Source organism: Melospiza georgiana, chromosome 7, assembly GCF_028018845.1.
Source record: "Melospiza georgiana isolate bMelGeo1 chromosome 7, bMelGeo1.pri, whole genome shotgun sequence".
Taxonomy (NCBI): Eukaryota; Metazoa; Chordata; class Aves; order Passeriformes; family Passerellidae; genus Melospiza; species Melospiza georgiana.
In genome coordinates, this window is record NC_080436.1 from 23,279,302 (window position 1) to 23,307,028 (window position 27,727).

The following is a 27,727-nucleotide window of genomic DNA, read 5'->3' on the forward strand; positions in this document are numbered from 1 at the left end:
GTAGAGCTTTTATTGACTGTAATGGAAGGCATTCTCATGTTAATGACTGCAAAACATGGGAAAAAAAAATAAAAATTAAAGTTTCAACTATTTATACGATTTATACCAAAAACATATGGCTATAAAGAAATTTTTAAAAAACTATGTACATCTGGTAGGTTTGCTCCATTTGCAGGTATAAGAAGCTAATGGGAAGTTAATAGCCTAAATAAGGGTAAAAAGCATAAAATCATTGCTATTTTCAGCCTCATACTCTCCTGGGGCAGTTTTAAATACCTGTGTGAAGTAGGAGACCTATGTCATATGGATTTGTACTGTTCTATAAACAGAACTCATTTTACCTCAGTCTGGCTACCATAGAAATTTCCTAATGTCACCAAAAATCTCTCTTGGCTTTACTTTCTAAGTACAAGTGGTTTGCTGTATTAACCAAACTCACTGATAAATAAACAACAGTGCTTCAGTTAATATTTTTCTTTTACCTTTACTAAAGGAATTAATCTTCAAACCAAGAAATATCCTGTAATAAAGTGATATTTTTTCTTAGTCATAAATTTAGTTCAAATGAACAGAAATCATAATACTTTAGTACGTAATTGCAAATTTAGATTCCTTTTCCAAGAAACCATATACCTGTGTTAGTTTCAAATAATTTAAATCTACCAAACTTAGAATCAGAGTGCTCCTCTTTGGTTCCTCTATTTTGTTACCCTTTCCTCTAAATTTTACTTATTGTGAGTATATTGACTACTCCTTCACAAAACTAATAGCAATCAATGAATTAATAGAATAAAGGGAATTGGCTCCTGTTTGTAAATGCTAAGCTACATAATGTGATATTAATTAATTATTTTTTTTTATTTGTAGAGAAAAAGGGTTTTTTATATTGAATAAAGCACTTAACACTTTGGTTCTTATAATTAAACAGTCAACACTGTGTTATACTTGGAGATTGACGTACTTGTGCCTGCAAACAGAACAGATTAATGTAATGTTTTGCTACCTTTGACCTTGTATCCTTGAGTCTCTTGATTCTGTGTCACCAAACATAGTACTGTAATAGAGTTGAGCTCTAGCTAATAGCGTGTGCTATTCTGACTGTCATGCTCCATCATTGTAACTTACTGCATGAGGTCCCCAAAGTAGTCTCAAACACAGAGAGACACAAAGTCACATCAACAAAACCTAAAAGTAAGCAGAAAAGACCTTAAAATGGAAATTCTTCATTCAGTTCATGCAAGACCAATCTGGCTGTGACTGCTGGTTATTCTGAAAACTCCAGCAAATCAACATTTAAAAGAATATGTTGCTAAAATTCGGAGGGCAAAAGTAATTCAGAAAATATAGCTGAACTCCTAATTTTGCTCATTGGGTTGCTATGATTTCAGAATTGGGAGGTCAAAATGCCATTTCTTTGTTCTAGTATGTAGCTTTAAATACTGCCTGTAATGACTGGTAAAGTACTTTCAAATGAGATGTTTCCCATTACCTGGGGCCTTTCCTCCTAAAGGTAAGCAGGGAGAAAGTCTCATAGGGTGATTGAAGCTTTCTTGGGCAGAGTGTGGATCTTGAGGGTCTCCTACACTACAGATGGGGTCACGAGTGCCAAACAGAGGAACTCCTGGAAGGAAGTCCAGCATGATGAGAAAGTTTTCCAAGTTGGGAAGAAGGAAATACCAAAGATTTACAAAGTTGGCTGGAAAGGAGCCTTTGCTCCTGTGTGAGGTGGCTCAGTGATTGTTTCAAAGCCACTCTGCTCACTGCAAAAAAAGAATCCCAGTCCTTTCTGCTGAATCTGGCCTCCTTTCTATGAAATAGCTCTGATTAAGGTGGGGTGTTTTGGAGAAAATGTGGCTGACTCCATGCTCCCTTTGTAATGGCAGTCATTGGAAAAGGACCTGAGTTTAAGGGTTGCTGGTAAATAGTTATCATACCATAAACCAAAGTATATATTTGAACACCTATCCTGTGACTTTTTGTTACCTTTGGTTTGAAACAGGTGATGAATATCTGAATAATATATAATGGCCACACATGCTGTGAGCTCTTGGGTTCTGAGAGAACAGAGATGTAGTCGGTATTTGACAGAGGTGGGCAAGGAGGCAGGAAATTTTCTCCTTGTGAACTTACTCCTGAGTGCATAAATTATATTCTCTGCAAAACAGAATGGAGTCTAAGTAGTGCTTTAATATTGGTTAAGGCTGTGAAAAGTCTGAATATATCCCATAAAAAAACCTTGAAAAGTGAGGCACCTGTAACTAAATCACTCACCAAGTGAATGAGTTTTCAGCTATGTTGGTAACTGTGTCATCCAGGAAGGGTATGTATGACTTTGCCTTTATGGCAAGTGCTTTTAAGACTAACTTTCTCTTTTAATAGCCTGGGACTAGCTTTCTGATTTTCCACTTGTGATTGAATTCTCCAAAGCTATTATTGTTGGAAACAAACAAACAAACAAAAAAAACTAAAAAAAAAAAAAAAAATTAGTGCTCTCAGTGACCATATGCTGTGCTGTGCAGTCATGTAAAACACAAAAGGACAGACAACTATTTCAGAGGGAGAGGAAAAACAAAAATGTTTGAAACTCAGCGGTCTCTTCAATTAATTTAAAGATTATGAACTTTCATCACAAAACTTATTTTTAAGCAGAGGGTTTTTTTTGTTTGTAGCTTCCTTTTGCTTGCAAGATTTCCCTCTTCATACTTGAAACATTTTCATAAAACAAGACGTGAGTGGTGGTCCTATGGGACTGTATTTCCTGTCTCCTGCTCCCTTGCCATGTTATGGCATGCTGTGCATGGTTCCCAGCATGTTAAACTTCACAGAGGCTGGCTGACTTTGCTGAGCCAGCATACCTGCAGAGACATGGCCAGAAGAGCATTTTTCTTGTCTGGTATTTGGGTATCTATGCCTGTAGTATGGGTTGTTTTGTCATACCTGAAGTGGTTTGATTCCATGTGGGAGGGCAGATCTGTACAGATCTAAGGTGCACACTTTAAGTGTAACGCAAAGAACACATCCAGCTACGTGCCCTGTCACTGAGATCTGTGCCCCAGCCTGTTCCTGCAGATAGTCACGGCGGTGTTGAGGCTGTGCACACTGAATAAAGGTAGTCTCCCTAACTTAGCTTGTCCAGAATCAGGAAGTATTGGACTCTGAAAAGATCTGTCTGCTGAAGTGATTGACAGCTTACCCCAGCACCACAAATCCCATCTTGACAATGTGAAGGAGGAGCTAAGCTCAGCAGGTAAGCAGAAACCATCTGACCATCTTTTGTCAGGAAAATGAGCTCAGAAGCCTAGTGGGCTACAGTGAACTCCCTTTTAGGGGGCCTCAAAATATGCAGACAGAATCGGTGCTCATATATTGTACATCTTCTCAATATATTTTGAGCAGATTTGATATGGGCAAAGACTAGAAAATCCCTACTCAGTGTGATTCCTACTTCATGCTTTTACAAATACTAAGTGTAGCATCTAAGACATATATGTGTTTATATATATTTAAATATATTTCTATGAAATCTTATCTATGTGCTCAGAGGAGATATAAATAATTTCTCAATTTATCTCCTCCTTGTGTCTTATATTCTTATAATCTTGTTTTAATGTTAAATCAATAGTTTAGGAGGTTAAATATTACCAATACAATAAAAGCTAATACAAACAAATTCAATAGTTACTGCCATGTCTGACTTTGAAATTATCTTTTTTGCCTGCATACTAAACAGGTGAATACTTGCATATTGAAATAGAATTTTTTCTTCCATCTATTAGCAGCCTGCCAGGACTCTGATTTCTCAGCTTCTTTCCCATGTACACACAGAATGATAATACAATTATTTTAAATTTTGGAATTTTGTAGCTGAACTGAATTTGTGAAATATACTGGTGAATCAGTATATTCTATTCTCATGCTACTTTCTGGAAGGACATATATATATGTATATATGTGTGTGTATCTATATATACACAAACATATAGATATTCTCGCATAGTGGGTATTAAAAGCTATAGCCATGATGTTTATTTTCAGTGGTATCAAACTGGACAATAAAATAGAAGCATATCCTGGACCTTTATGTTTAAATATAATTCTAAATGAAAAAAATCATTATTATTATGATAACAATTTATTTATTCTTAATTTAATTTCTTGCTTATTTGTTTCACTAAAACAGTGAATGATTATTTAGTTTAAAAAAACCCTTCCATTTACATCTCATTAGAAATTTATTTGCTAAGCTGAAGTTTTTGTTTCAGGATTGCAAAAAACATGTTGCTGTGCTATGTGAACAAAATGTCTAGGATCTTCCATAGTAATCTCTCCCCAAGTGAGCGATAGCCATTCCCATTCTCCTCTGCGAGTGACAGTGAAATTTTTGTGGTCTTACAAACTTTGGAAGCATTTATTTTTAGTAAATTGTGTGGAGCTTATTCAAAGGGTCAAAACCCCCTGTGTCTCACTAGCATTGTGTAGATAGATGCCAGACTATTTCTAAACAGTTACTGTCAATGAAGGGGATAAAGCTAAAGAAAGGGGATTGTATCAGCTCTCAGAAGAAAAAAATGCTACATTCTCCTAGCTCCATAGTCTATGTTCAATCAAGACACAGTTAATGGAAGCCCTCCAGTGCTAAGCAATAAACAAACACGGTTTGGCAAATAGTCCAAAATCAAATCTAGTATATAAGGTGGACAATACGTAGTTAGTTCCATTACAGAACTCTCCCCTGGGAACTGGAGCAGCTTCTGAGCCCGTCTCATTACCCACCAGCACCATCTGTAGCCAGTCTGAACCATATTTGGGAATATATAAAGTACACTGAAAAAATAGAGTAGGTATCAAGAGCCAGAGAATTCTATTTCAAGTTTAAATTTTGCTTGTGAAAGATCATTTGGTTTTAGACTCAGCAAACAGTAGGCCCTCATCACTCACAATGAGCTGCGCATGTAGCAGGGATTACTTCAGATCAGAGAGATTGAAGGTAATTGCTACTTTCCACAGGGAGATATCTAGTACTAGTGTGGTTTGAGAGATACAGTAAGGCACTATAAGCTGAAACACATCATCCTGAAGCAAACTAGAGCCACCTTTCATTGTTTCTCCTCTTCTTGCTTCATTTCGAAAAAGTGAATAGGAAATTCAAAAGAATACATAGGAACAGGATGAAATTCCTTAAAATGTAGATTTAAAATTATAAAACAATCCCCAGTCTGATGTGCAGATGAATATGTATGATATATGTGTAATATAGATGGTGCATATTTTTCCACTAAAAGTCAAATGTTTTTAAATAATTGTATATGTGTGTAATTATTGTGTGGGGATCATACAGGTGTTAAAATGCAGATATAAGAACATTAGAGATGAAGGTCCATTTTTGGGGACATATGAGAGAATGGAATAAAAACCCAAGGGTTCTCTGCCTCAGAGAACAACAGTTGATCTGAGAGCCCAAATATATCTGTTAGTGACTTCAGCAGAATTACTCCTGGGGGATTCATTTATCTTGGGATGCTCAGAGATTGCTGACAGTTGACAGCTACATTAGCTTCCCTTCTCCATTTGGTGGTTGTATGCAATAAGAGAGAAACATCTTAATATAGTATAAAGAGTTACTTTGTGTGAGTTTGTTATAGTAAATTATATGGTTGACTCCAAACAAACTCTTCATTATTGCATCCTAAGAATATTCTGCATAGCATACACAACTAAGTTGATAATGATTACATGAGTTTTATAACAAACCTCTTTGAGAGTATTTTCATATACCTCTTTTTGTAAAGCCTACAGACTTAGAAACCCTGCCTCTTGTTCTTTGCTGGTCAGTAAAGAACTTCAGGCTATGTGTGCATCCTTGATGACATTAGATGGGTTTCTGTGCTTCAAAGGGTATTGTAAAACAAGGATCCTTCACTGTCACTGCAAGGTCATGGCTTGCTCTTTGTCACCATTGAATGATGTCCAGCAAGCTTGCTACTAGTCAACATCAAGACTGGTGGTGCAGACAAAGCTGTGAATGATACCAGCGCATTCCACCTAAATTCAAGGAGTTTCAAGTACAGAGACACTGGGCCTCTGCAGTTTTAAAAATTCCTTATGCACCTCCTCTTAATTTGCCATTATAGGAATTACATCAAAACTTACACTCTATTCTTTTCTCAACAACATTAGGTTCTGTTCCAGCATAGGTAGATTTTTATAAGATAAATTGAAGCAATTGACCTTTTTGTTAGCATTATTTCTAAAAAAATGAAACCAGCATTCACAGAATTGTTTTTGCCATATTCCTAGGTTGTCTTCACTTCTTTTCATTTCTGACCTTGGTAGTCCAAAATGGGTAATATCAGCAAAATTGAATGGAGACACAATAAATTCTGGTAATACTGAAGCCCCTCTGTGACTATGCGTGAGTGCCAGAAATTAAACATCTATTACGTCATCCTGCTCATATTCTTTAGTACCCTTATGGCATCTTCCCATTAAATGGATTGATTATAATCAGTAGATGCATATTCATTTTCTTGATCACTTTGTGAAAGAAAGCATTTAATTTTTCTGAAAGAAATTATAATAGCCAAGGAAAGCCGAAACATATTACAGGAAGTTTAGAATTTACAAAGATCTTTGCACCTAGGAGAGTATGTACATTTTTTGCTATTAGGAGACTGCTGTTGAAAAGATTCTTGCCTTTAATGAGCTGGTTATAAAACTGTGACTGATTATCAGATTGTTCTGTCTGTGAAAATGGTAAGTTCTTGATTAATAAAAGAAATTCTTTTGAAAAGAATTAGTTTTAAATGTTTTATGAACAAGCTAATTTAGTTTATAATGCCACCTATGTAATTCCAGAGAAAAGAAAAAATATAGCATATGCATGATAGTATAGATTTAAACACTTAGGGCAAGAGTTGTCGATTTAAAAACAAACTCCTGATGTTTTGGGGGAAATTCTTCCATATTTGTACACCTTACTCCACTGCTGGTTAAAATTATGAAGCTGGGAGTAAAACTGGTGTCATAAAAATTAGTATTGATCACAAAGTTTTCAATGGTATAACTGTGCATAGTTAAGCTTTATCACCTGAACATATTTAAACAAAATATGGTTTAGTAGAACCAAATACACAGTCATATATATACAGAAACAAATTCATACTTGTGGCATGAGGAACTGTGTTTTGGTCAGGAGTGTGGGGAAAGTATTTAAAGGCCATAGTGGACAAGCAATTAAACATGACATCCCAATAGATACCATGGTAATGGGGCCTAGCCTAATCTTTGGATATTATAAATGAGAGTAGTATGTCAGAATGCTGTATCTACCTTTGCTGTTCCTTTTTTTAAAAAAAAGATGTTGAAAATTGGAAAAGACTCAAGAAGAACGATGGAAATTATTTGGGAGATGGAGAAAATGTCGTATATAGCAAGACTTTGAGGTTATCAAAAGAAAAATCTGTGCTGAAAGTGTATACATACTTTACAAAGTGAGAGATGCCAAGTGCCAAAGGATTCATCAGTCTGTCAGAGGAAGACATCTCAAGAGCTGGTGTTCAGAAGAAGAAGCTAGACAAATTCAGACTAGAATGACAATAATTACTCACTGACTCACTGCAACCAACTCCAAAGTGAAATGGTAGTTCCTTGAACACAACAGGTCCTCCCTCTCCAGATGCTTTCAAAGGTATAGATGCCTTTCTGTTGCCCACTACTGTATAGAGAACTGTTTGGCCATAGTGGGTGAAATTACAGGAATTTGTATGGCAGAGGATGTCATTGATCCCTTCTAATACAGCAAATGTCAAATAAACTTGTGAGGACATGCAAAGAACTGATGGTGAATGTGGAGTTGGGACAGACACCTTTCCCTTAAAATATGTGTTAGTCAGCTCCTCTGTCCATCTCACAGCAATCCCAGCTAGTTGTCTCTGAACAGCTATAGCCCATGAAAGGCAGGGAGATGATCTAAAAATCAGGATAAGAATCCACTGTACAAAATGTTCTTATAAATTGCAAATAATAGAAGTATTGGCTTTAGTAGCAGTGTTCCTTTTTAATAAGAGAGAGCAGATGGATCCTGGTCAAAAGGTTTTGGACTGACTCCTTGAGGAATTCCGAGTTGCCTGGTTTTGCCTTTGCCTGGTAGGATGCTGTTTCAAAGTGGGTATGCTAAACAGGAACCATCTGGAAAACTAATTCAGGCTTCTTCAATGTTTTGGTATTATCTATGACAAAATAGATAATTTTTGCCTACCTCCTTTCAGTAAGTAATGCAGATCAGAATTAAAAGAATTTTCTCATTAAATGAGTGATACTACAGGAATCTGTAGAAAACATGAATGGATAGCTTTGTGGTACTGCCATTCTAAAAAGAAACAGAAAAAACCAAACCCGTAATATTCGTGTTTGTAGCTTAAGTTCTGATTTTTACACCTTTGAAAAGAGGCTTAGTTGTAAACGGTAAAATTATTAAATTAGTTAATAAGTAAATAATGAATTGCTATTTTTGGTGTAGTCACCATTAATAAAGAGCATATTAGTTTAAGCTATGGTGACTGCTTCAAGAAGTCACTTCATTGTGGAAAGTCCAAAAACTGCATTCAAATTTTTCATTTGCTCAAAATATCTCAAGGAAGGTCCTTGGAAATCATTGAATATGGAAATTTCATAAGCAATGAGTTTAGCTGATTATGAAGGTGTTTAATATGTTTTTTCAGTACCAACAAGCAGGTTTCATAAGGGATGAATTGTTGGGATGAATTTCATAAGGGATGATGTATTTCAGACTCCTTTTTATCCTTGATGACTGCTGCTGATACTTTTGCAATACTCCACATATATAGCTAAGATTCTTTCCAAAGCCAGGCTTACAAAAACCTAGTTTTCACTTTGATCCTGCTAAATCTTTCATTTGTAAGAACTATCTTGTTTTTCCAGACTTTGAATTTTCTGAACGATGAAATATATAAAGCATATGGTTGTGATCTCAAATGTTTTCATCATAGGAACATCTCATCCTCCTTAACAATAAAAAAATAAACTCAGGAGTAGCTGAGTTATTGAACACATTTGGAACTTAATTAATGATCAATGTCTAAAATGACTGCAATCGAGTACTTACCCTCATCAAACCACTGTCCCTCTCCATCACCCACTTAACTGACCCTGCAGTTTGGCCTCCTCTATTTATCTGCTCTGTCTGGACAGGGCCATAGAACTTGAAGAGCTATGCTAAAGTTGAGGAGCTGCTGTAATCTTTGTTATATGAATAAGTCTCTAAGGAGAAACAAATATATCCAACTGAAATAGTAGCTGTGCAGACAAATCTAAAAGGGACAGAACTGTGTGAATGTATAAGGTTCAAAATTAGTGTGGGGGTTTTTTTTCTAGAGATAGAGGGTGAAATACTTCCAAGAAATTGCTGAAGACTTGCTGTATGTCAGCAGCTTTCCCCTGCTTCAAGCTAAAGAAGCTGCTATTGAAGGGTTTTGTGCTGCTAAAAGACAATTATTTACTGAATAATTAATGTGTTACAGTGCATTTCCAGTATATTATGAACCATTAACAAATTAAAACAAAGTGGTCAATTTAAAGTAGAGCTTATGATGCATTTACTTTTCTGTTATTTGCTTGTTTACTTTCTGCTGTAGAATGTGTTGATTCATAGTTCTTCTGATCATCAGCTTAATCTGCACCGGCCTATTCTGTGACACGTTGCTGTGTATGTGAGTGCCCATATGTTCAAAAGCACTTAAACACATTCCCATTTTCTCACTGTTGGATAGGTAAACAATCTTTGGGTATATGTAGTAGTGTCATTTGTTTCTTTCAGGAAAACAATACTTTTAGTATTGATCAATGGTAAGTGTAGGATTGTTCAGTCTTCAAAACCTTCCCTGGTATGTTATGTTTGTCCTAATCTAGTACGGGGGAAAAAAAAGAGAGTCTATTTTCCACGTTTCTTTTTTTCTGCTTGCTATCGTTTAAAAAGCAGCTTTGAACCTTGTTCATGGCTTCCCCAGATTTTGCTGTTAGCTGCCAAGTCCCTGTCAGATTGAAATTGAAACGGCAGAAAAAAGATTTTCAACATACTTTTTCTGCAATTTTTTTCTGTCTTTCACCTCTAATGAAATGACCTTTAACTGCCCCCTCATCCTACACTAAGCAATGCTGAGTTTTGTACCCTAAATTCCAACTACTTTATTAAATTAGCTACAAAATAGATATTTGGAAATGAAAACAAAAGTAATTTAAAAGGTGTACATGAAGCTTTGCATTTGTTGTGTTTAGATGCATTGCTGAACTTTTTACTTCAAAGACAAAAACCTCTGCACTTGAGATACCTTGCCTCTTACTCAGTGCTTATCCAAATATATATAATATTTTATTAGCACAGATCATTGTAAAGCTAGCTTCATTTCGAATTTACTCTATTTATATATAAATAGTTCTCAATTCATGCTTTAAATCTGTAGTCATTTGCTGTGAAATAATTGCCTTGTTGTTGAAAAAATGAATTGACTTATCTACTTCAGTGTTGGGCTCTTACATCCTAGTGGAGTATATATACGAATTTCCTATTGGAATACACAGTATGAGAAAGTCAGGCTTACCAGCTCATTCTATTTTTATACCTTATACAACGTTCAACACTCTACTCTTGATGAAATGTGCTTCAGTCCCTTGTTGCACTACCTAATGTGCTAGTATTTCTTGCTACATTACCTTTTCCTCTATATGGTTCTTAATGGAAAAGATGCTCAGCAGCGTAAATATATCTAAGGCTAACAGTTAAAAAAATACTTAAATAACAGATGCACAAGGGAACTGTGGGATAAATATACAGGAGACACACAGTCATAATCACATGTCTGAACTACTAGACCCATTATCACTATGTGTAAAAATACACACTAGTAATTATGTAGGTATCCCACATGCCCACATGATTCTGAACTGGGTCAAACTATCTCCAACATTGCAAATATTTATAAAGAAACAATGATTTTGGAGAGATATTATCTGATAAATTGTGGTAGACCTATAAAGTACAAGTATATAAACATATCACACATGAGTTTATGTGATTGAGAAGTTTGTCAAAGAAAATATTTAGGTGGGCTGTTATAGCTATCACACAGAACAATTAGCCAAGATAATTTTGCTCCATTAATGCACCACAACCCTGATTCTTCAACTACTGATATTACAGTCTGAGACATCAAGAAAAAACTTTGACAAACTTAATGGTATTGTTTTTCATGTCAGTAAAGTCTAAAAGCTTACAGGATGTGATAGCAAACTTTTATTTTCCTTTTCTGCTTGTACACTAAGACAGTCTTTGTCTTGATTTACCTATGAAGAACAAAGTATCACATAAGCCTACTGAATGTTCTCCCTCAGTATCTTTTCCTAGATAGTGTTTAATTAATTAATTACTTAAAAGCAGAATGTGGGCAACAGTGGTGCACATTTATGGAAAAACTAAATGCAAATCTCATTTATAGCTTAGTTTTGCCTCTTCATTGATAAATCTACCACTAAGGCTCTACTTTTTTGTTTGGTGTTATATTTGACAGGTTTTCCTGGTTCACTGAACGCTGCTTTCTATAATTTTAGATATTTTGAAGTTGTTTTACTTCTTCTGTTATGAAATATCTTTGTATTAAGCTCAAAAAAATCAGTAATGTGATCAGTAATATGTTTTTATATAATAAGGGACTCCTTGGATTGCCAAGTGCTATTCACTTGGCAGAAGTCAGGCCAAGAAGATGTGCTGGTTTTGGCTGGGGCAGAGTTAACTGTGCACAGCAGCTGGTAGGGGCTGTGTTTTGGGTTGTGCTGAGCACAGGTTGATCACACAGAGAGGTTTTGTTGTTGCTGAGCAGGGCTTGCTCTGAGCCAGGGCCCTTTCTGCTCCTTGCACGGCCGCACTGCAGAGGGGGCTGGGGGTGCCTGGGAGGCACAGCTGGGACAGGGACCCAACTGACCAAAGGGACACGCCACACCTCGTGACATCATGCCCAGCATAGAAAGATGGGAAAGAAGGAGGAAAAGGGGACAATTGGAATCATGGCATTCGTCTCCCCAGTTCACTGTGAGGTGTGGTGCAGCCCTGGCTGTCCCGGAGGGGCTGAGCCTGCCCATGGGAGCTGCTGCTCCCAGGGTGAGGGCCTTGTTTGGCTTTGTTGGTGTGCACAGCTTTTCCTGTACCTCCTGAACTTCCACCCCAACCCATGAGTTCTCTCACTTTTACCCTTCTGATTGACTTCCCCATCCCACTGATGAGGGGGTGAGCAAGCAGCTGTGTGGGGCTGAGTTTCGCTCTTCGGTTACATGATGACAGAAGATTTGGGATTGATTTTCCCTTCCAGTGTGTATTTTTGTTTCCCCTGCAGCCAGCACAGTGCTACTAATTGGTTAATTACTATTAATATGTATACAAGACCTTGCAAATTAAATTTAGAGCAACTTTTGATGTTCAGCAAAAACTGAGACAAATAAACCACCTTCATCTTTTTCTCCTTACTTTTGAGAATTTGGCTCTTACTGCTGCTTTTTTTCTGAAAGATTTTGAAGGCATGCTTCCAAATTTCAAGTATGGAAAATATGAATATGTGTAAAAATAGAAGAGAAAACATCTACTTTTCATAGTGTAGGGAAAGTGAATGCAAGCTTTACACTACAATGTTCAGAAAAGAAAAGCTGAATGATGTTTGTTTGCTTTGATGAGGACCTCTGCACAGTAGGACTGCCCTAAGAGCAGTTGTAGGAAAAACTTTAAATGCCTTTTTTATACAGATAAGAAATGACAAGCATTTTGCATTTCAGCTTTTGGTAATAATTTCCTTCTGTACCTTGATTACCTGCTAAATTTTGCTGCCCCCCTTTTGCTGGGGAAAGGATAAAGTGGAATATACACAGATTAAGTGGAAAGTTGGCCTTCTATCTGCATAAGAGCTTCCTGGCCCTTTAAAAATGGTCAACCTGAGTGTTAATAGCATAGATAAATATTGGATTTGAGTGTAACCCTTGAGCAACACCTACTATTTTACTTAGAAACATAAAAAAGATGTTATTTGGATACAATCAGTATCAGACTGTGTCTTTTTCTAAACCATTTCACAAATTTTGGTCTTTTATATATCTCCTAAGAGGCAGCAGTCCCCATGGCCAGAAGTTGCAGCAGCTAGAAATAATTCTCTTTGTTTCTGTCACTGTTTAGAGATTAGAGGTCTTCAGAGATTTTCCATAATTAACATGTACTAACAAATGCTTCTTAAGGATAAAAACAGTGGGTTAAAATTTTAGTTAGACAAATGCCTATTAGCACAATCTCTCTCAAGATCCAGCTTACAGAGAGCCAAGATACAGGAAACTGTAGACAGGGCACCAGAAATGGGAATCGAGGTTCTGCAGTCCAATGTCTTCCTATGCCATTAACTCACAGTGAGTGTCCTTAGATGGAGAACACATCACTTCTTCTTCCATGTGTGAATAAATAGTCTTGCTGGTAATTGGCTATCTCTATGAAGTGTTGTGATGAATGCAGCTAATTACAAGTAATAACTTATTAATAGTAATGCTATTTAAAGAATCACAGTAGAATCTAAATACGACTTCTTTAAATCCTCTTGTGTTAATATTGACAGGGTTGCTAAGGCTAAACTGACATTTGAATGAATGGCTAGACACTTATTATTTACTGTTCTAAGATTTATCATGTCAATGTGTGGCTTAACAATACTCCTAATATCTGCACTCAGATGACTTGTGTATTAATAGCTATTTGGAACCTATACTTGGTGTCCACCGGAATATAAGGATTTAAAAACTCTATTGCTGGTGTAGAACTTCAGCTCTTCCAAAAGCTGTGCTTGATTCCCTCCCATAACCACTGGCCTCAGTAATCTGCCTCCACCTGTGTCCTTCACTAGAGATTTCAGCAGCCTTTGCTGTCTTCCCAAATCAGATTGCTAAACTGTCCTACCTTCCAGCTGTCATCTTTGACTATTGCCTAGGTCAAGCTTCTGCAGTTTGAGAGTAGTTCTGTTTGTGATAACTTTATTATCATTTAAAAGCAAGGAAGAAATAGCACAAGTGGTAGCATTTTTTGCTTCTCATGCATCCACCATGCTCAGAATCAATGACACTGATGGTCACTTACAACACCGAATCACCTCTCAAAGGTGAGAATAGTGTAACTAATATAAAAATTAAGTAAATATAAATTCCAGCCTGCATGCATTATTTGCTCTTCTAGTAAAGCATCTCAGAAGTTTTCCTGAAGAATAATCATGTATTTTGTAGCAGTTGTAGTGCGCGGACTTGAGGGCTAATTCCTAAGCTTGATGGCACAGCTGTGTTTCATGTATAATGCCTAAAAGATTATGGCACTAAAAAATTTCTGAAAACAAAGAATGAAATTAAAGAGACTTTTATGGCTTTAGGTGGGAATTTTCTAGCTGTTTTATGACAGTAGTTCTTCTACACTAAAATGTCAGTTCAGCTGGTAATTGAACTTGCTATTTCTTCAAGCCTAGTTTGCATTTTCTTTTCCTGTTTTTAGACTCCTTGTACGTCATCTTCTATGTATGTGGGTACACATGCTATGTATGTGGGTACTTTTTACTTTTCTCAGAACTGTCAAAAATTGAACTATCTGAATTGTGCAAATGTGAGAATACAATCTAGAAAAATGCTTTTCAATAACTCCTTTAAATATTACATGGTGATCAAGGAAATATCTTTTTGGTGTACTAATCTATTGACAAAAATAAGCAATAATTAGTTTGTTTCCTTCTCTGTTGCTAAATCTAAACAGACCTCTGGTTGGCTGATCAGATAGGGCTTGCTTGGAAAGCAACTAATGAACATTAGTATTTTTTATATTTGAATGAAACCAGGATGATTATTTGTCTACTTTTTTTACTGTGGTAGAGTTATAGTGGTACTACTTCTCTCCTGATATCTGAGTCAAAAAGGAATTAACAATTAATAGAATATTATTTTTTTTTATGTTTACCTCAGTTACATTTCAATTAGGTATTTTAAAATATATTTAATATGTAATTTCACTGGCTTGCTCTAACCCTATAAATACTTTATCTCCTAGACAGGCAAACTTCCCTTTGGCAGCACCTAATTACAATTACCCTATGAATACCATTAAGGGTATTCAATGTCAAGGTAGTGAATTTGTTTCCTCTGTACTTGGAAATCAGAGAAAACAGCGTCTTCTGCCCGATACAATGTGGCTGAAACTCAGATTCATCCTCTGCCAGGAATCCCAGTTGTGGAGTTTGAAAGATTTTTGATCTTTGATGTGATATTTAGATCTTTTCTGTTATCCAGACCACAGCTTGCAGTTCATACTAAGGAATTCTCCTCAGTATCTTTACATAAAGCCTCCGGGGCCAAATGGTTTAAAACAACATTGTTTTGTTTGTAGCCAAACCAAATGACCTTTCTTGAGGTAATAACCAAAAAGACAATTATCTGCCTTGATCAAAGTGATCTTTCTCTAGTCTGTCTTCTTTGGAGTACTCTAACAAAATTAAAATAAGTCTGAAATCAATACTTGCTTTCATGAGTCACCCACCTGTGACCAGGGACTCTCCTGCTGAGGGATGTGAAGAACCTGGAGCTCTGCTAAGTGAAAAAACACTTTCTCAAAGTGGCCTTTAGGCTGACTCTTCAGAGCAGGACAGACCATTTACATTTTCTGCCTTTGCATTAGATCTACTCCTTCCCTGGCTGGCTTTGTGTGGGCTCCATCACCCTACTGACCAAGATCTTAATCTGAAATAGTAAGTGTAGCTGGTAAAGATGTACAAAATAATCTGCATTAACAAGGTAAGTTTTATACCTCATCCACATTTTTTATGGTTACAAAATTGGAAAAAAAAGAGAAAAAAAAGCATTCAGGAGATCAGCTGTTTTTTTTAACAAAACCCTTCTGCTGTCAGCAGCTCAGGAGTCATTCAGGAACACTGTCAGAACACTGCATCTTGGCACCTCTACTTTAGGCAGAAAGTGCTGGGGCATAGGCATCTGAGAGAAATGTGAAGAGCATACTTTTAAACCTTAAAAATTATCACTTCTAGGAATAGGTAAAATTTAGGACTAGAGCAGAAGGATTGCAGCTTTTCTGAATGTATGCCCTTTGGAAACTCAAGCTATTATTTTCTAAAGGTTAAAGCATTTTTGACGTACAACAGTTGCTTCATTCAGCAGCTTGCCCTACAGTGGCAAAATCTAGATGTGGATGATCTGTTTCTGGAAGTTTAAGGTCAAACTGGTCATTTCAAAGTCTGAAGTGAAGGTGGTCATGAATATGCCATCCAGCAAGGAAAGCTTTAGCCAAATAGGTTGTACTAGTGGCCAGGCAACCTAGGCATGTTCCAGCTGAATGACTGTTCTCTGTGCTAAGGCAAAATGCATGACCTTCTTTGGAAGCCTGAACTACAGAGCTCAGTCATTTCCAAAACCTGAGTGCCATCATAATTACGCTGCTGATTTAGTTCCTGGCCGTGAAGTAGACAAACAAACAAAAGAAAACCCAACCCAAAACCACCAAACAAAAAACCTTAAGTTTTCCTACAGGAACATCAGTTATTTCAGAAAGCACCAGATAACAAAAATATTGGCAGAACTAAGCAGAGACAAGTAATGCTATGCATGGGTAACTGATGGTTAATCACATGAAAATCTATATGCCATATGCCTGAATTCCTTGAGAATTTATCTGGAGCAGTGTTCTGAAAATGTTGCTTGTTTATATGAGTGCCAGAAGGAAACAGTATTTCACAAGTAATTATTGGAAAAGCTGAGACACAGGGAATAAATAGAACCTTTTAATAAAACTTCTTATTGATAGAGATGGTTTTATTATAATTTTTTTCCAAATGCTAAGATCAGCTTTTCTTTAAAAATAATATAAAATATTGCTTCATAATAAGATGTCAGCCATAGTTTTACCTGTACTGTAATATGCTTCCTAATATTCCACAATTTCTGGCCATGCCTGGATATATTGAAGTGCCCTTAGCTTTGCCTCAGGCCCTTAGTACCTCCAGCTGTTATATTATTGGCTGATTTACTGGGAAAATAAAGAGTAGAAATACATAAATGAACATTTTTGCTGCTACCTAATCAGGAGAAAAGAGACTTTTTCTCTCTCCTATAGCAGCAGAGGCTCTGTTTATAAATGTGAACCATTTACAGTCAGCAGCAGTCTTATGAGCTGACAATGTAGTGTAGACTGATTTTTTTCTAGAATTACATTTAAAATACAGTAGTAACGTAATTATTAAAATAAATTTATATCTTAAATAACCAAAATTAAATTCCATAACTGCAGTGCAAATTATTTAGGTGAATTAAACTCAGATGTCTCCACATGCTCAGTATTAAATTGCAGCAAATTTGAGCTGGGTCCAGCGTGTGTGTTAAAAAAAAAAAAAGAAAGAAACTCGTGACATCCCTCCATATCAAAATGTTTTGGTTATCATTCTGTTTAAATAGTAACATTTTATTTTTTTAAGCACTTAGATTCTTGATCTGAATCCATATTCATGGAGGTCTGCTGTAATCCACTTTACCACTTAATGTTGCAATTCAAATGTTCAGTAAGAAGCAAAGCCCTCCAGAATAAAGCATGAATATTACCGTGTGGGGGCTGTAAAGAGAAGACTATTAGAATATATCACCAACACACTAGGGGACCATTTAGTGCACTGCTCTAAATACATCATTTAATTACAATGGAGACATTACTTCATGTTTCTACTGATGTAAGTATTATTAGAATTCATGATATTCGCAGGCTACTGTGGGCCATTACATTGGCCATAAGCTATTCCATAAGATTTACTACTAAAGGCCCGCAAGGGTATTTGAGCATTCATGGATTCTGTGGCAGTAGGCTTTTATCTAAGACACATAAGTGAGGGACAACCGAGTTATTATCTCTAAGAAACATAGCTTAATATTTTGGATTCTAAAGGTTAAGGTACCATAAATCCTGAATTACTCTGAGATATCACATAAAAAGACATTTTTATTTTATTTTACTCTACTCTGTCTCTTAAAATATTTTATGATCGCAGTTTCTAGAGTTGTACCATGTTGTTTACATTCAGTCCCTGGATGCATCAAACCCACTGACACAGCATTTTCGTTAAACTGCTCTAATGGAGGCAAAAAAGATGCAGGGGATATTGCCCCCATTTCTGCTCTCTCATACATGGTGCTCCCAGTGTGATTAGTCTGTCACCCTGATTTGATGAGAGTCACCACAGACTTCCCTATGCCATGGAGGGCCTTGCTAGGGAGCTAGTGGACAGTGTCCTACTGGAGGCAGTAGGACTACTGCGCATAGGGAAAAGTAAATCTCTGGCATTTTGAAGCAGATAGCTTGAATGTTCAGAGATTAAACACTTCTGCTGAAGCTGGTAATGTTAAAAGTGTGACATTTTCTTCTGCAGGTGATCTACAGACCTGTAACAGTGCATGATGTTAGCTGGGTGCTCAAATACTTTTCTTAATTATGACAGTAAACAAGCAGCTTGCATTTAACTCTGCTCCTCCAAAATAGTTTCGACTTCATATGTTATCATTAGGACTCATTATCCAGTTTCTTTATTTTTGCATAAACATAGCTGTAGCACATTCAAGCAAATAACACATGATGTATTACGAAGAAGGATGAGTCAGATTCCAGGCAGACCACAGCAAGTGTCGCTGGCGCAGTGCAGATCCAGCAGTCGGGCCAGCTCCCTGCATCCTTGCCAGGAAGGCAGCATCCTTACACTGCAGAAAAGAGTTAAAGCATGGCACTGCCTCTCCCACCAAGGAGCACAGTGTAAGTGGGCAGGTCTATGATTTGCTATTCCAATCGGCAGTTCTTTGGTATCAACCTAGGAAGTTTACCCAATTAGTCCGGTCTTGGTTTCATAACTAAATGTCACAATTTGAATCTGTTGATTTTGGTGGATAATACTGGGTGAATTATTAGTTTCCCTAACACTGAATAAAGCTCAAGAACATTTTCTGTAACAATTATAACACTCGCACACAAATTATCTGAGAATTTGAGGAGAGTCAAAATTGTTTTAGGAAAGCTGGAAAATCAGAGATATCCACTTGTAAATTCTCCAGGACAAGAACTATTCTTCTTCTACTAGTTCCAATTTTTTTTGCCCTTCTACATTCTGCTTTTATCCTGGGCCCATTGATTGCTAGAGCTTAAGGAGCAATAATAGAGAAGAGGCAGTCCTTTGCAGTTTTGCAGCTATCAGGAGGGCTGACAAGAATTTTCCTTCCACAAAACAAAGATGTACAGAGAGATTGGTCTTCTGTAGCATGTACTTAAATGTTAAATAAATAGTGAGCTTTTAATTAAAATATAAAGTTTAGGCCTTACACTTATTTTCTGATAGCTTTGCTTAGTACAGATTAGTCATACCACCTTAGTTTATTCTATGTGTTTTAATGGCTGTTTTAAGGACATAAACAGCTGTATTTGGCCAAAGAGTCATTTTAGATGCAGAGAGTTGGTTGTACTTCTCCATAAAGAACTTTGAACCCAAAGTCTTATCTGTGTGTGTCTGTGATGCCAGACGCTCCACACAAATCTGTATTTTTTTCTCAGACTGCTCTAGAACCAGCACAGGGTTTGGGAGTAGTGGGCTGCCTGCACCATGCCAGAAGTATGTGAAGTGCCATAGAGCAATTGCTTGGGTTGCCTTTTGTTCCAGTCGTTGAGTCCGCTGAGGGCTGAAATTGATTTTCCTTATGTTAGCATGTGAAGGCTCTGCCCCTTGACCCGCTGCCGGCGAGCGTGCAGGGCACACAGAGGCTGCAGCTTTGCAGGAGTAAGCAGCACTATGGCTCTTATCTCTGCTACATTCTTCTTCCAAAATTGTTCTCTTCCCTGTGACTTTCCTTCCTACCCTATTCTGCACTTTGCAGTGATGCTGAATTGTCCCATAAATATTTTGTATTCCTGAAACAATATTTTTTTTCTTCCAACAGCATAATATTTTTAAAGGTAGCAGAAGTGGTTGATCTGTATTCATGAACCAGATAATACTGTTGAGTGCAGTCAAGCACATTGCCAGCAATTGGTAGTATGGGCCATCTACTCTGTGCCATTATTTCTGTGCAGCTTAATTCTGTATAAAACATTCTGCTCATATGTCACTTTTGCCAGTGGTGATGCAATGATATGTAAAACAGGGAAAACTGAACACAGACCATAATTTTAAAAGCAAGCTCAGTGATGTTCACAATATAACTATCTTCAGAAATTTAAGAAATACATATTTTGCTAGATGAGTTAGTTCTTTTTGTATTCTTTCCTCAATAAAATAATTCCTTCCCTCCTCCTCAGTTTTGTTGCTGTAGTTAACTCATCCACTGCCTCAGCTTATGTCCTACTGCTGACCGGGAGACTAAACCCACCAGAAATTATGTTGTCAGAGCTGTGATTAACCCAGCTGTCCAAAGTCATATTGGCTTATTGGGGTCTTTGAAGGTAAATTTTCATACTCTGTATGATTTTTTTTTCTTTTAAATTTGAACATCCGCGAAACATACATATACATGTAGACTGGAATACTAACACATGCTCATGACTTTTTACCTGTTAGGAAGAAAGAGAGAATGCGTTAAATCAGGAAGAACAAGCTATGTCTCAATGCCTGTTCTCAGTAGGTGGCACTCTTTCCTCTGAGTATGTGCTGAGTGAAAACCTCAGCAAGTCTGTTCTCAAGGTTCTCGGTTTAACTTAGAAGTAAGAGTGGGGTCCGGCAGTTTCTGGTTGCTGAAGGCTCAGAGCACTTTTTGCAAGAGATATGGTATTACTTTCTTGTATTCTTGCAACTCCAGTCTCTGTATCTGCATTTTCTCTGTAGTTTGAAAGATTTGTTGCTCACAGTACTCCCCACCATCACCCACAAAATAGAATTGACGTATGTCTGCTTTGAATGACTGACAAGGTCCTCACCAGAGATGGTTCCATATCATTAATTAGTGAAGTTATTTTCTAATCATCTACAGGCTGTAAAATATTTTTGGTCTTTGAGAGGCTTACAGATATCCTACATCTATAAGATTTCATTTCTTTTAGTTGTTCTTATTTTCTAACTGGGTAATGAAGAAGTAGTGTTTTCCCATTTTGGAGGTTTAAATGGACTTGTAACTAAAATAAAGACAAAAGTGCATGTCTATATTCATTGATAATAATTTGAATTATTTTTCTTTGCTGTGCAGAGGGTTGTCATTGGTATTCTTATTCAGAAACATTTGCTGGGAGAAAAATTACCTAGTAAACCAGAGGCAAGAAAGAAGAAAAATGGAGGGTAAGGAAGGGAAAGGGGAAAGAGTAAAAAAGAGTGCAAGAACATAGCGCCACTTCTTAATGCATCTTAAATAGAAATTAAATGCTTTCCAATAAAGAGGGCATCATGTGGTCTTTACCTGCCATCTCTTGCACTAGTGCAGTTCTAAGTTAGACTAATAGGTACTACACCCCTCTGTGTGACAAAAGATGTAGATATTTTCAGAATTTAGAGCTCAGTAATGCAAAACCTTTGGACTGTAGTGTGGGAATATTTTATACCAAGAGGCCCACCTTTCAGTTTGTTAAGATAATCAGAATAGTCATGAAACTGGATTATTTTTTAATTATTATTGGAAAAGCATCAACTTGGCTGTATTTTTCTTTTATTTTCTCTGTTAAATTCTCCTACTGGCTAAGGTACCAAAGTAGAAATGAGATTGGGAAAGTTAAGATTCTCCAGTGGTGAGGAGGAGGCAGAGAAGCAGTTAAACAAAGTCCTTACATGGTGTGGGAGAGCTGCACTGAAGCAAATCATCCTTCTGAAAACAGAGACCAGTAATCATTGAGAGCCAAAGGGATAGCTTTTCCTCTCCTTTGGAAGATACCCTTTCTCTGTAGGTACTTCTGGAAAGAAAGCTTTTAGGAAATTGTCAAAGCAGGGATCTTCAACCTTTGGAAAAGCAATGACAGTTTGGCGGCATTTTCTCTGTCCTGTGCTGACTGCTTGTCTACTTTCCCCACCTCTCTTGTAGCATACAGTGCTTTCACTTCAGGTCCTATCAAACATCCTTCCAAGCTTTTTGCAGTATTTCTTTGTTACTCTCCTCCTGCATTTGAAAGTGTCTCCTTTTCCAAAAGATCTTATGCCTTTTTCAGTCTCACTCTTTCCCCTGCTTGTTTTTCCCCCCTGCCATTACTTCCCGTCCTGTAGAAGAAATACACTGGTGTGCAGTCTCCCTGGCTCATTCCTTTGGTGTTCTCCAAGCCTTTTCTGAAAAGTAGTCATGTCATGTATCTGCCTGAATAGGTGAGTTAAATAAGTTTTTCTTCAAGTAACCTCTAAACGGATGGTATGGACTGGAATATACTTGGAATAGGTTACCTCTTCTGAATATTTGTATTAAATAGCTGGTGAGAGTGAAGGACCCCTAGACTCTGCTATCATTGCTGGGACAGGTAGGTTACACCACAGCATACACTTACCTTTTATTTGAAAGCCAAGTGAGAGGTTAACTTGGTGCTACAGATGTAATTCTCCAATGTCATGCTGGGAAGCAAAAGCAGAATGGTTTAAGAGCCTTGATAGATGTCAGTATTTTCTGAGTTTATTTTCCCCATCACATGTGGCTAATTTCCTTTCTCTTTAACTAGAGTCTAAGATACTACTAAACTTAGATGTGGTCTCTTACTGGCCATGGTGTATTCTGTGTATGTAGGTATGGAGTTAATTTGAAAATGCAAAAGGATTAGCTGACACACTAGGCTTTTTGTAGTACCTCTGTATTCATAGAATTGTGATTAAAGAGATGTAGAGAATTCTCCTAGAATTACTCTAGCTTAGGAACGGAATTGTAGCTTCAGGGAAACAGAGTATTGACCTTGTACCTGTGATGGGGAAAGTGCAACTCATCAGGATTCAGGTTTTGCCCCTCCCTCCTTTCTTGCTCTCACTGTCTTGCTCTTGCTTTCCCTGCCTCCCTCTCTCTCAGTTTGATTTTCTTCTAATTCTTCTCTCTTTAGGCGATTTAGATCACATAGCCATAAATACTGCGTCATCTGTCTCTAGACAGATTATTATATTTAGTATGTAAAAATGAACATAGAAAATTCTACTTCACATTACAATCAATAATTTTAGCAATATAAAATATGTCCAAGAAATTAATTTTTTGAACTTCTGTAATACTTTTAAAATATTTTTCTGTATTCATCACATATAAAAGTCCCAATAAACTGGGTAAGCAAGAATGGGAAATCACTGTGTTTGAGAGTTCAGCTTTACAGTTGATCCACACTACTGCAGGCAGTTGTACCATTTACATTTGCAGGCAACTCATAACGGGTACCAACACGCAGAATAACAGAAATGGTACAGTGTGGAAAAAATGCCATGCAGGATAAAATGCATCTTAAAGCAGAAGGAAAAACCACAAGTTTTATGCACCACTCCAGTCCTACCTTGGCCATTCTGAATAGTGTTTTCGCATGGAGTGATTTTTTTATATACAATAAGCATAAATATGTAATAGAATTTAATATAAATAAAAATCTTTAAACAATGTAACATGAAATAAATCCATTAATTGCTAGGTAATTATACCAATTTAAATCAGCTGACAACTATCACCAAATGAAAAAGTAAGTTCACAGTTCAAATAGTAAATTGAATTTTGTTAACTATAATATTTTTTGGTAGAATTACAGACCTGATAAACTTAAAACCAGCATTCTTTTATCTTCATTTATTTTCATTTTAATTTCGTTAATACATCCAATCCTACTTCAGATTTCTGGTTCTTGAAGAAGCAAAAGTATAAACCACATAATATGTATACTATTCCCCATGGAGTAGAAATCTGGCCTTTGGGGGACAGATGAAACAGTACTCTCAAATAAGCACCAAGCAAAATGTCCACAGATATTCTGGTGCATCCTGTTATTTAGAACACTTTTCCTCCTGCAAGAGCCCAGCTTACAAGCCTGCCCTCAGTAAATTAAAGGGAAAAAATCACTTTCTTCAGATGTCATTCCTCTGTATGCACTCATTTCTCCAAGGCTTAAGATCTAAAATTCCTGTAACAATTTGGCCTGGAAAGATGAATAGCTTTTAAAACATTGTGTTGATTGTATTAATTGGGAAGGGAGTAATGGGTTTAGAATAACTGGAACAGTTTTTAAACAGCTTGATTACAAGGATTATCACACACACATTGAGATAGACAAATCTAGGGAAATGAGAATAATTTCTGGCTTTCCTGGGCATGCATTTAAAGTAGAGAAATATAGAACTAAAAGCAAATAGCACAACCTGTTTTAATCAAAGTAGTCTAGCAAGAAACAATCAATTAAAGAACAGTCTGATTCTCTGTGACATCAATGTATGAAAATCTGTTAGACGCCAGATTGTGTCTCAAGACACATATGATGAACTGAACAAAATGACCTGCTAATAGCTTTTACGGGTAATAAATGCATCATGTTATTGGTAATTCTGCAGATGGTAAATCAAGCTAATATCCAGGCTGAAACAAGCTACTTGTTAAATATACTTCAAAAATGTTCCTCCTTGTTATTCCATAATTGTGTCACACAGAAAAATAAGATGATTGCTACTTACATTTATGCATTTTAAATTAAGATGTGTTTCAACATGCAGACATTTTAATTTTCAAATTCTTTAGAGAGAACATTTTCCTAACTGATCTGAGCTTTTGAAGCACAGCATTTGTATTTAGATTAGCAGCTCTATCTAAATTTTTTCATAGCAATGTTCTGTTTTACTGTTCATGATGTATTTTGAAAGAGATTTCACAATGTCTAATGTTAATCTGAAGCTGCTATTCAGGATGCAGGATTTTCAGTTGCACAAATGTAAATCCCCATTTCCAAATGGGGATTTTTTGATTTCTAGATTCCAAGATGCTGTAAAAATTGAGTTAATCAATCCGTAGCAAAACAAAACTTCAAATGTATAGACACAATTCCTATTTTTGCAATATATATGAAATTATTTAGTTTACATACCCAAAGAAGACTAATTACTTAAAGAAAAGGATGAATTTATCCACCAAATTTCATGTATATCCAAGGCACAAAAAATATCAAATGATTGGCTTAAAAAAATATTTGTATAAGGTAGATAAACCCCAAAATCTCACTCAAAATGGTAAGTGAAAGAAAATATGAAAACTTAAAAGGCCCTATTCCATTTTGTTATGCCAAGGATTTAACAGAATTGAGGAGTATGTAATTTTTATATTGCTCCCCATCAGCTTTTAATAATAAAAAAGTGAATTTATTTTTCAGGTAGCAATTATTTACCACAGAAAAGGATCCACCAGCAATAATAAATTATATTTTTGTGGCTACCCAATTCAGTACTTATCCGCAACAATTCAAATGTATATTCAATGCTCAATTATTATAATATCTGTTAAAAGGTGTTTTTGACAGGCTAATTCATCAGGAAACCAGAAAATTACGGGAAAACCTTAATAAAATTTGAAAGCATCACTCTAACATGTTAGATGCTGCAAAACCATATGGACAACCAAGAGCCACATGTAGCAAAAAACAACTGTGATGAGAAAACAAAATCACAAATATTCGAATAAGGGAATCTTTTGAATACATTGCTTTTCCCAGATTCTTGTGAAAACATGGTGGCCTTGACCCTACCTCAATGCTTTAGTTCTTCTTCTACATTTCTGCATCAGATCTAGTCACATAAATAACATCTTTTGTTACTAGCCACTTATTATATTTGTTCTATCTACTCCCCTCACTACCCCCCACTTGAACTAATATGTGTAGCTAGAGTTTATAATGGCTCTTCTCAACAATTTACTATTGCATCAAACCTGTAGAGCTCTTGATAAATGCTCAATATTAACAGCAACAAGGCTTTTTTTAGATTTTAGAGTTATTTTGCTCAGTGCATTCATGATCTGTTGTGATCATTTTCAGTGAATAAAGAATTCAAATTATCAGTGGAGAACCTGGAGCAAAGAGATTGTTAAATCTCTTTGTGCTATTAGGATACTCAGCATCTTTTCCCATGATGGAAGGAGGATTGTAGCTTGAAGGGAAGGAAAGACAACAACGGGATGTTCTGGCAGTGCCACCACAAATGTAGTTTCTGGCAAAAACCCCCAACAAATACTGGTAACCAATATAGTCTGAATCCTGTGTTGTGAGGGCCATGCTCAGACACCTTTGCTCACATTGATTGGAGTGTCTCTTAAGTTCACTCAAAGGTGGCAGAACACTACTTTCAAAGCATGCAGAAAGAAGTATTTGCTTCAGAAATAATTGTAACTTTGGCCAGTTGTGGAAAAGGCAAAATATAATTTGAATTTCCTGATTTTGTTTGAATTGTTATTTATTGTATAAAACCAGAGACAAAACATTGAATAAGGTAATAATCAAATCATCAGGACTCAATTTTAGGTCTATGCTTTTTAATATTTTTAGAAATTTTCTGGATTTGGGAGTCAAATGTACATAAAATAAGTTTTCCTGTAATACTAAACTAGGATGTGCTATAGTCTTTCTTAAGAGTAGAGAGGCCTTACAGAGAGATCTGAGTGGACTAGAGAGCTGAGCAATCACCCACCACATGAAATTAACTTGAGCAAGTGGGTGTTTCTCCACCTGGGATGGCGAAATCCTGTTTCTACACATAAATATAGGGATGAGAGGCTGGAGAATTGTCCTGCAGAAAGAGACCTGCAGTTTGGGTTGCTGGCAATTTGATAGGAGTCCACAGTGTCCCTTGGCAGCCAAAAGGGCCAGCTCTGTCCTGGGAGGCATCAGGCACAGCATCGTCAGCTGGGCAAGGGATGGGATTGTCCCGCTCTGCTCTGCAGTGCTGTAGCCTCACCTCGAGCACTGTGTGCAGTTCTGGGTGCCACAAAAAGGACATCAGACTATTGGAGCATGTCCAGAGGAGGGTGACCAAGATGGTGAAAAGTTTCAAAGGCAAGAATTAGGAGGAGCAGCTGAGGTCACTTGTTTGTTGAGCCTGGAAAAGAGAAGGCTCAGGGGTGACCTCATCGCAGTTGACTCCCTCAAGGGCAGCGATGGATGGGGAGGTGCTGCTCTCCTCTCCTCTTCTCCTCTCTGGTGAGCAGTGACAGGACATGAAGTCACATCAGGCTGGACATTAGGAAAGGGTCCTTCACTGAGACCGTTGCTGGTCACTGGAACAGGCTCTCCAGGGGAGATGTCATGGCACTGAGCCTCTCTGGACAATGCTCTAAGTTCTGTGGTTTAGGTTTAGGTAGTCCTGCGAGGAGTAGGGAGCTGGACTCAATGATCCTTATGGGTCCCTTCCAATTGGAGATAATCTAGGATTCTAAAATAGCTAATTATTTAAGGAAATTGGGATTACCTTTAACAAAGGTTACTTCCAGAGCACAAATAATTCATTATGGGATATTGTCACATGTCTGTCCCTCAATACAATGTGACTGTGAGAAATCATCCTGTGTTTCTGTGTATGCTCTCTTATGACTTATTTTTAAAGGTTTTTATAATGCTTAGGTGAAAACATAATATGTACTGTATGTACAAGACAGGCCAGCAAAATAGTATTTTAAGTCCTTCTAGCCAACTCATCAAAAAGCTGCTTGTGGTGCTGAAACAGACTATCTATTT